The sequence below is a fragment of the Panthera pardus genome, unplaced genomic scaffold, assembly GCF_024362965.1.
Source record: "Panthera pardus isolate Hobbes unplaced genomic scaffold, ASM2436296v1 HiC_scaffold_131, whole genome shotgun sequence".
In the NCBI taxonomy this organism is placed as follows: Eukaryota; Metazoa; Chordata; class Mammalia; order Carnivora; family Felidae; genus Panthera; species Panthera pardus.
Genome location: NW_026526690.1, coordinates 44,691 through 55,000, shown reverse-complemented (window position 1 = coordinate 55,000; position 10,310 = coordinate 44,691). Strand labels below are relative to the sequence as shown.

General features: G+C 57.1%; 1 pseudogene; it reads right to left on the bottom strand.

Moving 5' to 3' along the window:
• Positions 1-8,471: 8,471 nt before the first annotated feature.
• LOC128776879 (TAR DNA-binding protein 43-like) lies at positions 8,472-9,912 on the bottom strand (annotated as a pseudogene).
• Positions 9,913-10,310: the final 398 nt, after the last annotated feature.

The window sequence follows — 10,310 nt, the reverse complement described above, 5'->3', positions numbered from 1 at the left end:
CGCTTGGCGCCCGGCGCTCGAGGTAGACCAGCACGCCGGGAGCCGGGGACACGCGGGCCTGAGACCGACCAGCACGCCGGGGGCCGAGGACCCCCGAGGCTCGGCACTTGAGGTCGACCAGCACACCGCGGACCGGCGACTCCGCGCTCGAGGTCGACCAGCACACCGCGGACCGGGGGACCGGGGGCCCGGGAAACCTGGGACTCGAGGTCGACCAGCACGCCGGGGACCGCGGCCCCGCGGCTCGGCGCTCGAGGTCGACCAGCACGCTGGGGACCCGCGGACTCGAGGTCGACCAGCACGCCGGTGGCCGAGGACCCCGAGGCTCTTGACCAGCACACCGCGGACCGGGGGACCGAGAACCTGGGACTCGAGGTCGACCAGCACGCCGGGGGCCGGGAACCCGCGGACCCGAGGTCGACCAGCACGCCGGGGACCGGGGGACCGGGGGACCGGGGGACCGGGGGACCGCGGCCCCGCGGCCCCGCGGCCCCGCGGCCCCGCGGCCCCGCGGCCCCGGGGCTCGGCGCTCGAGGTCGACCAGCACGCTGGGGACCCGCGGACTCGAGGTCGACCAGCACGCCGGTGGCCGAGGACCCCGAGGCTCTTGACCAGCACACCGCGGACCGGGGGACCGAGAACCTGGGACTCGAGGTCGACCAGCACGCCGGGGGCCGGGAACCCGCGGACCCGAGGTCGACCAGCACGCCGGGGACCGGGGGACCGGGGGACCGCGGCCCCGCGGCCCCGCGGCCCCGCGGCCCCGGGGCTCGGCGCTCGAGGTCGACCAGCACGCCGGGGACCCGCGGACTCGAGGTCGACCAGCACACCGCGGACCGGGGGACCGGGGGACCGGGGGACCTGGGGACCTGGGGACCTGGGACTCGGGGCCGACCAGCACGCCGGTGGCCGAGGACCCCGAGGCTCGAGGCTCGGCGCTCGAGGTCGAGGTCGACCAGCACACCGGGGACCGGGGCCCCGCGGACCGGCGACCCGGGACCCGGGACCCGGCGCTCGAAGTCGACCAGCACGCCGGGGGCCGAGGGCCCCGAGGCTCGGCGCTCGAGGTCGACCAGCACGCCGGGGACCCGCGGCCTCGAGGTCGACCAGCACACCGCGGACCGGCGACTCCGTGCTCGAGGTCGACCAGCACACCGGGGACTCGAGGTCGACCACGCCGGGGGCCGGGGACCGCGACCCCGCGGCCCCGGGGCTCGGTGCTCGAGGTCGACCAGCACGCCGGGGACAGAGGACCCCGAGGCTCGGCGCTCGAGGTCGACCAGCACGCCGGGAGCCGGGGGACCCGGTGACCTGGGACTTGAAGTCGGCCGGCACGCTGGGATCTGCGGATCTGAGACCCGAGGTCGACCGGCACACCGCGGACCGGCGACCCGGCGCTCGAGATCGACCGGCACGCCGGGGGCCGGGGACACGATCACCTGAGCCCCGAGTCCCGACCCCTTAGCCCCGGGGCCGACCGGCACACCGGCGACCCGAACCCCGGTTGCCTGAGTGCCCGGGACTCGAGGAGACCCGAGTTCTACCAGCACGGCCAAGCCCCATGACCTGGGGATCCGTTGAGCTGGTCCCCGAGGTTGACCAGCACGCCGGACTTCGCCGCGGCCGTCTACCCCAAAGTTTAGGAAACCAGTGGATCGCTAGCGACTCTGGGCCCGGTGAGGTCGGCCACCCGAGTCCCCGGGTTCGATGACGAGCGTTGACCCGCTGCCCCCCCCCCCCCCCCCCCCGCCCCGTGCGACCGCCCTGGCCCACGCCTGTCCTTTCTTCCCGTGATTTTTTTTTTTTTTTTTTTCCTCCCACCTCCACTCCTGTCGCCGCTTCCCCTGATCGGATCGGCCCCGCCTTCGTTTGCATTACTATCCTTGACACCCGTTTCTTTCGTTGTAGCACTGGTGGGGGCTGCGTGACGGCGAGACGACGACCATCCACAAACGGTGTCTGGTGGCAGGAAGGAGGGTCTCGGTTAGGCGTCCATTCGATCCACAAAGCCCTCTTGGTGCGCCCTCCGTTCCATGTCCCCCTCCCCCCACCCCAGCCGGGAAACGCTACTGACCCAGGTGGCTGGGGACGAGGCTGTGCGCCGGCGAGGCAGGTGCTGCGTCCCGGCCGCTCTGCTGCGATCCGCCCGTAGTCGTCACACACGGACTCCCTCACTCCACCACCGTGGTGCCCGGACGCCCCCTGCCTGTTGGTCGCTTTTATACTACCCAAAGAGGTCGACGGGGTGGGCGGTGGGGCTTGAGGAAGCTGTCTGGGAGTACATGGATGGAAATAGGAACAGTTGTAGTTAGAAGGAATGGGAAGGGGTGGGGTGTGTGCGCGGGGGCGGGGGGGGGGGGTGTGTGGGTGGGTGTTTTCACGCGCGCAAGGGAGGGGCGGAGGGGCAGAGAATAGGATCTCAAGGTCATTTTGGAAATACCAACCTGTGTTATTCTCCAAGCACCTTCAACAGAAGTATTTGGTGTAAAAGACGACCACAGAGGGACAACTCAAAACACCACCCCTGCGGCTCAGGGGCCCCCAGACAGACAGGGAGGGTCAGGACCGGTAGGACAGCAGAAGTGCTCCCCCACCCCGACTTAGATTTGAGGCTCTGCCAGACTCAGGCGGTGCTAGTCGCCCACTCTCTTGCCGTCGAGAAGGAATTCCTGTTCTCCTGTGGGGTCATGTAGTTCGGGGAACTTCCCAAGCCGCTCAGCTCACAAGAACACCTACGCCCAGTGTCATGGACTCCCTCCCTCACACTCGCCATCCCCCTCTGAAGCCCAGAAGGGAAAGAACAAGAAAACATCGACTGCCTGCCTGCCCGCCCGCCCGCATTTACTATTCTAGGTGTTGCCTCACCTATTAACACTGGAAACACAACTCGCATGCCAAAATTCCCATCCTTGTAAAAGCGAACAGTTCAGGGGCACCTGGGTGCCTCACTCGGTAAGGTGTCCCAGTCTCGCCTCAGGTCATGATCTCGGGGTTCTTGAATTTCAGCCCCCACATCTGGCTCTGTGCTGACACCTTGGAGCCTGCTTGGTGATCCATTCTCTCCCTCCCTACCCCCTCTCTCTCCCACTCACTCAACTGGAATGAATGCATACGTAATAAGTAAACAAATGTATAGGTGTGTGTACACTTCAGCGGGCTATCTTAGGCTACTACTCACAAAGCTATGGGACCATCACTGTTCATTCCAAACTATTTCCATCACCTCAAAGAGAAAGAAACCCCACGCCCCCCTCTTCCTCACCCCCCCCCCAAGTACCTTAGACACTGACTCTTGGTAGCCCTGCAATGTTTCCAAACATTGGTGCTCCCCAACCTCTCCCCCCCCCCCCCCCCCCCCCCCCCCCCGGTCAAAGAACTCCCCTAATTCAGGCACTTCCGGGTTGTTCCAACACCTGGAACGGGGGGGGGGGGGGGGAGAGGAGGGGAGACTGGTGTGTTGGGAGAGTGCGGGGGGGGGGGGGCGGCACGGGACACAGAAGCACTCTGCCCCCCCCCCCTTCCCTTTGCCTCTCTTCCATCTGGGGTTTCCTGAGGTGTATCCTTTGACGCCATCACTCATCTATGAGAAATGAGAAAAAGAGGACCGAACGTGGCTAGATCGTTTTCGATAGCCCGATACGCATACCCACACGCACGCCGAAAGAAACGAAAATTACAATCCGCTGGAAGGTCAAACAACGGCAGAGTGGTGCAATGAATGACGCTACACTCACACGATACAAGAGAATGCAGCTGTTACAGATTATGTTGGCAGAGAGGTTTTGGTAGCACGGGAATCCGCTTGTGGTGTTCCGATACTTCATGACAAGCGGTGGGAAACCTTCTACGTAGGGTGAGCTCTCTTGTATCCGAAGACACCAAATCATCATTTCAAAGGCTACGGGTGGTGAAATCGCTCTGGCTTGCAACTTCTTACCCCCTATGTTGTTCTCCATGATTGCATTTCAGCTTCCTCCCTTATCCAAGCCAACGACCCTGCCTGGTTTTTATGTACGTATTTCTGTTTTTAAAGAGATAAGTACGACATTGGATCCTAAACGGAGGCAGAGCTTTGGCTACTGGTCTCAGAAACGATGATTGTCTTTATTTGTATGGATCCGCCTAACTTTTGCCTCTCACGCCTTTCCTCTCGCTGCAGAACATCTTAAGATGAAGGGAGCCCGCTCAGGTGGGACCACCGCTTGTGGAAAAAGTCATCGGGGCAAAATAGTGAAAGCAGCGTCGATAAAGAATAGGTTGCGGGTTAGACACATATTCTCGTTTGATCCCCACCCCCCATCGATCAATCACTTACTCCCCTTTGATACCATGTTTTGTTTATTCCTGTATTTGTGGATGGGTTTTCAAAGATTTTACTGTAAGCGCGCGCTACGCCCAGCGTGGGACTCGAACTCGCAACCCACGAGATACAGTGGCACGATCCACCACCTGAGCCCACAAGGTACCCTGATGCCACGTTTTCTTTCTTTGCCTCCCTGCCGGCCTGCCTCTCTGCCTGCCTCCCGGCCGGCCCGCCTGCCTCCCTCCCTCCCTCCCTCCCTCCCTCCCTGCCGGCCTGCCTCCCTCCCTGCTTGCCGGCCTGCCTGCCTGCCTGCCTGCCTGCCTGCCTGCCTGCCTGCCTGCCGGCCTCCCTCCCTGCTTGCCGGCCTGCCTGCCGGCCTGCCTGCCTGCCAGCCTGCCTCCCTCCCTGCTTGCCGGCCGGCCGGCCGGCCTGCCTGCCTGCCTGCCTGCCTGCCGGCCTGCCTCCCTCCCTCCCTCCCTGCCTGCCTGCCTGCCTGCCTGCCTGCCTGCCTGCCTCCCTCCCTCCCTCCCTCCCTGCTTGCCGGCCTCCCTGCCGGCCTGCCTGCCTGCCGGCCTGCCTCCCTCCCTGCTTGCCGGCCTGCCTGCCTGCCTGCCTGCCGGCCTGCCTGCCTGCCTGCCTGCCTGCCTGCCTGCCTGCCTGCCGGCCTGCCTCCCTCCCTCCCTGCCTGCCTGCCTGCCTGCCTGCCTGCCTCCCTCCCTCCCTGCCTGCCGGCCTGCCTCCCTCCCTCCCTGCTTGCCGGCCGGCCTGCCTGCCTGCCTGCCGGCCTGCCTGCCTGCCTGCCTGCCTGCCTGCCTGCCTGCCTGCCGGCCTGCCTCCCTCCCTCCCTGCCTGCCTGCCTGCCTGCCTGCCTCCCTCCCTCCCTGCCTGCCGGCCTGCCTCCCTCCCTCCCTGCTTGCCGGCCGGCCTGCCTGCCTGCCTGCCTGCCTGCCAGTCTGCTTGCCTCCCTGTCTCCCTGCCGTCCTGCCTCACCTCCCTCCCTGCCTCTACGTCCAACTGAAACATGAAGTCTGTGAGGTGGGAGCTGTAGCCATCCGGTTCTTCCTATATCCTGATCACAGACCATAGAACGATCTTTGCCATAGATTCGTGTTTTCAATAAATCATCTGTTCGATGGCTATCGATAAAGGAAATTGTCAACTTTTAACGGCTGTGGACCCTGCTCCTGGGCTCCCAGGGAAGCTAGGCTTTAACATTTACCAAGCTCCAAATGACCCTGCCAAACCCCAAAGCGTGTGCTCTGTTTCTGTCCTGAGCACACGTTGCATGTCCGCTTCATTTAAATAAACAACAACAACAAAAATGGATCAAAGGGGTGACTTGGCTGGCTGGCTCGCTCAGCTAGGTCAGGGGAGCGGGTGACTCTTCATTGCCGGGCTGTGAGTTTGGGCCTTATGTTGGGTGAGAAGAGGACATAAAAACAAAACCAATCCATCAGTCAGTCAGTCAGTCAGTTGCGAATTAAAAAGGAGCCTTCCAAACATACAGATGAGAAAATGGAAGAAAACCTCCCTGGATCCCCAAAGATTAAAGTCATACAGCTTTGCACATACTGAAAACAGAAAGTAAACCCTGTAAAAATTTTCTGCCGTGTCTTTCGTCATTATACCTCGTAACAACAACAACAACAACGACAACAACAACTCCTCCTCCTCCTCCTCCTCCTCCTCCTCCTCCTCCTCCTCCTCCTCTTCCTCCTTCATCCATTCTATTTAAGAATTCCCAACACTGACAACTCTTATAAAGACCATCCAAGCACGGGACACAGAACTGCATTAGACCACATTCTTATGGCTACCTGGCAGACATTAGAACTTCCGGCCTTCGTGGTGACACCCCGAGCTCACTGGTGAGCTCTGCTTCCGAGTGCTCCCGTGAAGCACACCACAAGCTCAGTCCGTGTTCACGGGACCACACTTAACAGATCGGGAACAGAACAGAACACACACCATACGGTGTTCACAGCAGCTGACGGAAGGGCAGGGGAAATACAAGTACCTCACACATCCAACTAACGGGGTTCTCTGAGAACAAAACTCTCTTTACGTCTTCCAACGTCTTCCAACGGGTGTGGATGTCCTTTGGATGCAGAAAACATTCGCATGTCATTTGCTATCGTTGCTCTCGGCACGCTCTTGCACCGAGGTCAAGGGACTGAGAGATGCATCTCACCAGGTTAAAAAAATCTATCCATCGTGTGCCACCGCCACGGAGTCTCTGCACGCACTCTCTCCTTTTCTCACTCACACTAGCCTTTCGTACTTCGGCACCACTGTCGGTCGAACACGAGGATCAGAAAACACAAGGTTTCAGAACTTCTAACAGCCTTCTGGTTACATAGCACACCCTTGCATTCATAGCATTGATACGACTCCGCGAAATAAAGAGTAGCGGATACAAACGAGACACCCACCGTCAAAGTCACAGCCTGTATGGTGTGAAGACGAATTCAAGAGTGAGAAAGCACGTAGACGGAAATATTCCTTCCTATGGCAGAATATTTACAGCACTGCTTTCAATGAAGTGCTTCTCCCGTAAACATTTGAAATGAGATGAACGGCACAGATTCAATGAAGGCTTCATACTGTACTTGTGCATAGGAAGGGAGACAAGTGTCACAAACTAAAAACGAAAGCAAAAAGACCAAACACTGTGACACCATGATCTCCAAAAAGGAGGTTTTCCCGGGGGTGGGGAAATAATGTGGTGGGGTTCCAATTAAAACAAGGAAAAAAGAATGTACTTCTAATGAATGGTTTCCATAGTGAACACGCACAAAGAATTCACTTGACGAGTCCAGGGATACAATATTACAGGAGAAATCCTTTGATATCCATTGTAGCCTGTGTGTGTGTGTGTGTGTGTGTGTGTGTGTGTGTGTGTGTGTGAGAGAGAGAGAGAGAGAGAGAGAGAGAGAGAGAGAACGAGAACCAATCAGGCAAACAGCAGTTCGCTTTCAAACACCTGATATTTCAACACTTCATGTAACAAAACTTCTAAAATTCATTTAGCTTTGCCTCTCTTTCTGAAGAAAAATGTCAAAAATAGTGGTGAATATACCCCACGCTGAACGTACTGATTCTGAAAACTCTCAGTATGGATGGGTTTTATAATACACTTAACCATGGGTGGGGTGCCTGGGTGGCTCCGTCAGTTAAGTGTGTGACTGCGGCTCAGGTCATGATCTTACGGTTTGTGGGTTCGAGCCCTGCACCGGGCTCTGTGCGGACAGCCTGGAGCCTGCTTCGGATTCTGTCTCCCTCTCTCTCTGCTCCTTCTCCTTCCCGCTCTGTCTCTCTCGGTCTCTCAAAAATAAATAAATGTTTTAAAAAAAAGAAAGAAAGAAAGAAAATGAAAGAGAGAGAGAGAGAGAGAGAGAGAGAGAGAGAGAGAGAAGAGAAGAAAAAAAGAAATACACTTACCATGTGTTTAGAAAAATTTGAATTCCTACCAGTCTATACCTACCCCGCTGTATAAATTCCCCAGCTGGAAGATTTAGAATCCGTGCTTGAGCCAAAGCCTGCAGGAAAACCGCTGCCTGACTCTGCATTTGATGGGAGTCCCCAACCGATGGCCGCACCTGATTTAGAACCACTATCGGAGTTCTTTCCAGAACCAGGGACCTGAGGAGGTTCCTCAACACATGACACATAGAAGTACCCTACGACCCAGCACTTTCATGACTAGGTACTTAGCCAAAGGATACAGGTCTGCTGTTTCCAAGGGGCACACGCACCCCAGTGTGCATAGCAGCACTATCGGCGGTAGGCAAAGTATGGAAAGGGGCCAAATGTCCATCGATGGATGAATGGATACAGAAGAGGTGGTATCCATCTACAACGGAGCAGTGCTCGGCCACCAGAGGGAATGAAGTCTTGCCATTTGCAAGTACCTGGATGGAACTGGAGGGTGTCATGCAAAGTGACATTCGTCCCTCAGAGAAACACATGTATCACAGGACCTCACCCGTGTGAGGACCTTCACTTCCCAAACAGAGGAACTCTGGGAAGGGAACCCGGGAAGGGAAGGGAAGAAGGGAAGAAGGGAAGAAGGGAAGAAGGGAAGGGAAGGAAAAATAACATACAAACAGGGAGGGGGACAAAAACGTAAGAGGCTCTTCCCTAAGGGGAACAAACAGAGGGCTCCTGGAGGGGGTTGTGCCAGGGCGGGGGCTGAAAGGGCGAGGGGTATGAAGGACTCTCCTCCTCAAACCACTGTTGCCCTATAGGCTAAGTACCTTGGGGGTACATTGAGAAAAATAAATTCAATGATAATATCAGAGAGGGCGAGGGTGAGGGCGAGGGCTACCTGATCATCTGCAAATGTAACAAAGGGAAAGTCCGGGAACCGTTTGGGAATGAAGCTGTCTACCGCTTCTCAGTCCTGGCAAAAGAACTGCTGCAGCTTATAGGCAGTCACGTCCCTCTGTAAGGCACCCGACAAACGCCTTCCTGCTTCTCAAAAGCTCATCTGGGCTTGGATGAGATTCAGGAAGTTTGCAGTCACACCATCGTTCCTTGATCGCGTGACTTTCACCTGGGTTTCCTATTACGTAAAAGGAACACAGCCAAAACCCTTTGAAGGACTAGTGTGAATATCTTTCCTGTCCTGAACCAGAAGAACCTCTCCAAAGCTCCCAAAATATTCTTTCAGATCCTGTTCGGTTGTTTTCCACGGGAGACCCAACACTCTTAAATCTGACGTACCCTGGATGGCTCTCTTCACTTTCACTGCTGAAGAAGCAGGCACCTGTCTCGTCCCTTTTTCTGTGGCTATCTTTGGGATAAGTTGACGACTATCCGCTACCGGATTTCCCCAGCCAGCATCAGGGATGCGCAGAATGTCTTTGACCAGCCGGACACCTCTCATACGCTGAGACGCTGGATTCCGGTAGTGCAGTCCACGTGCTGCCGACAAACTGGGCTGTCACTGTGGACAGCAGCACTGTCCCGTCGTCTTCCGATGGCATTTCGATGGGCTCGTCATTCTCATCTTTGGTCACCCGAGTACATTCAGACACCTGCTCTTATTTCTCCGCTAGGCCGCTGCTAGGAAGCCTGACAGGGAACCCGAAGCGGCGAGGGATCCAGGAGCAGCCCAGCTACCGCTTCGCTCCCACGAAATGGCCGCCTTGTAACTCTTTACGGAAGAGGAAAAAACACCACCGTGACCGCCACCATTTAATAACCTTGCTCTAAGTGTGGAGAAAGCAACCACCCATCCCCAAAAGGAAACTTCGGCAGGCTACACGTATAGGACATATGGAGCCTATACTTGCAAGTGCTTACTTACATGGGAACATGGAAAGGTCACCTGAGTCCCTGATGGCCCAGATGGGGTTCTTTGGAGGTGTCTGAATGAGTTTCCTTGTGTGCTCCCTTAGGGAAAGCTGGCCGTGAGATGACGCAGCCAGAAACTAGGAAGCCCTTTGGTTCCATCAGCGAAGCCCCGGCTTTTGGGGAGGAAGGGACGCTCACGGAGATATCCCGGGCCACATTTGGTTTGTGGGTTGCTGCAGCTTTTGGCTTCTTTGCACCAAATTGGCTGTGTTCTCATTGGAAATGGAAAACACCTGCACGATGGGATCCATCCACGGTAATGCTCTCGTGCGATTGGATTTGTTTTTATAAAAGGGGGAGATTTGACCATTGGGTCTTTCGCGTCCTCTCCACAAATAGGAGTGAAACAGAGGCTGATGTTGGTTTGCATCTTGTTTGTGGATCTATGGCCACAGGTGTTATCCATGTGAGATGTTTTCTCTACCTCTGGATGCTATTGCTCACACCAATTTGTAACCGAGCTCCGTTACTGTGTTTCAAGGCAAGCTCTTGTGAACATTGGGCATTCTAACACTCAGGAGGATCAGAACAAACCCAAATGTGTTTCACATTCACGTGAACGGGGTATGGGTGTGGGGTGTGTGTGTGTGTGTGTGAAATTCTCTACATTCAGAGTTTTATGTTACTCCATAAGAAAGTTGCCTCACGG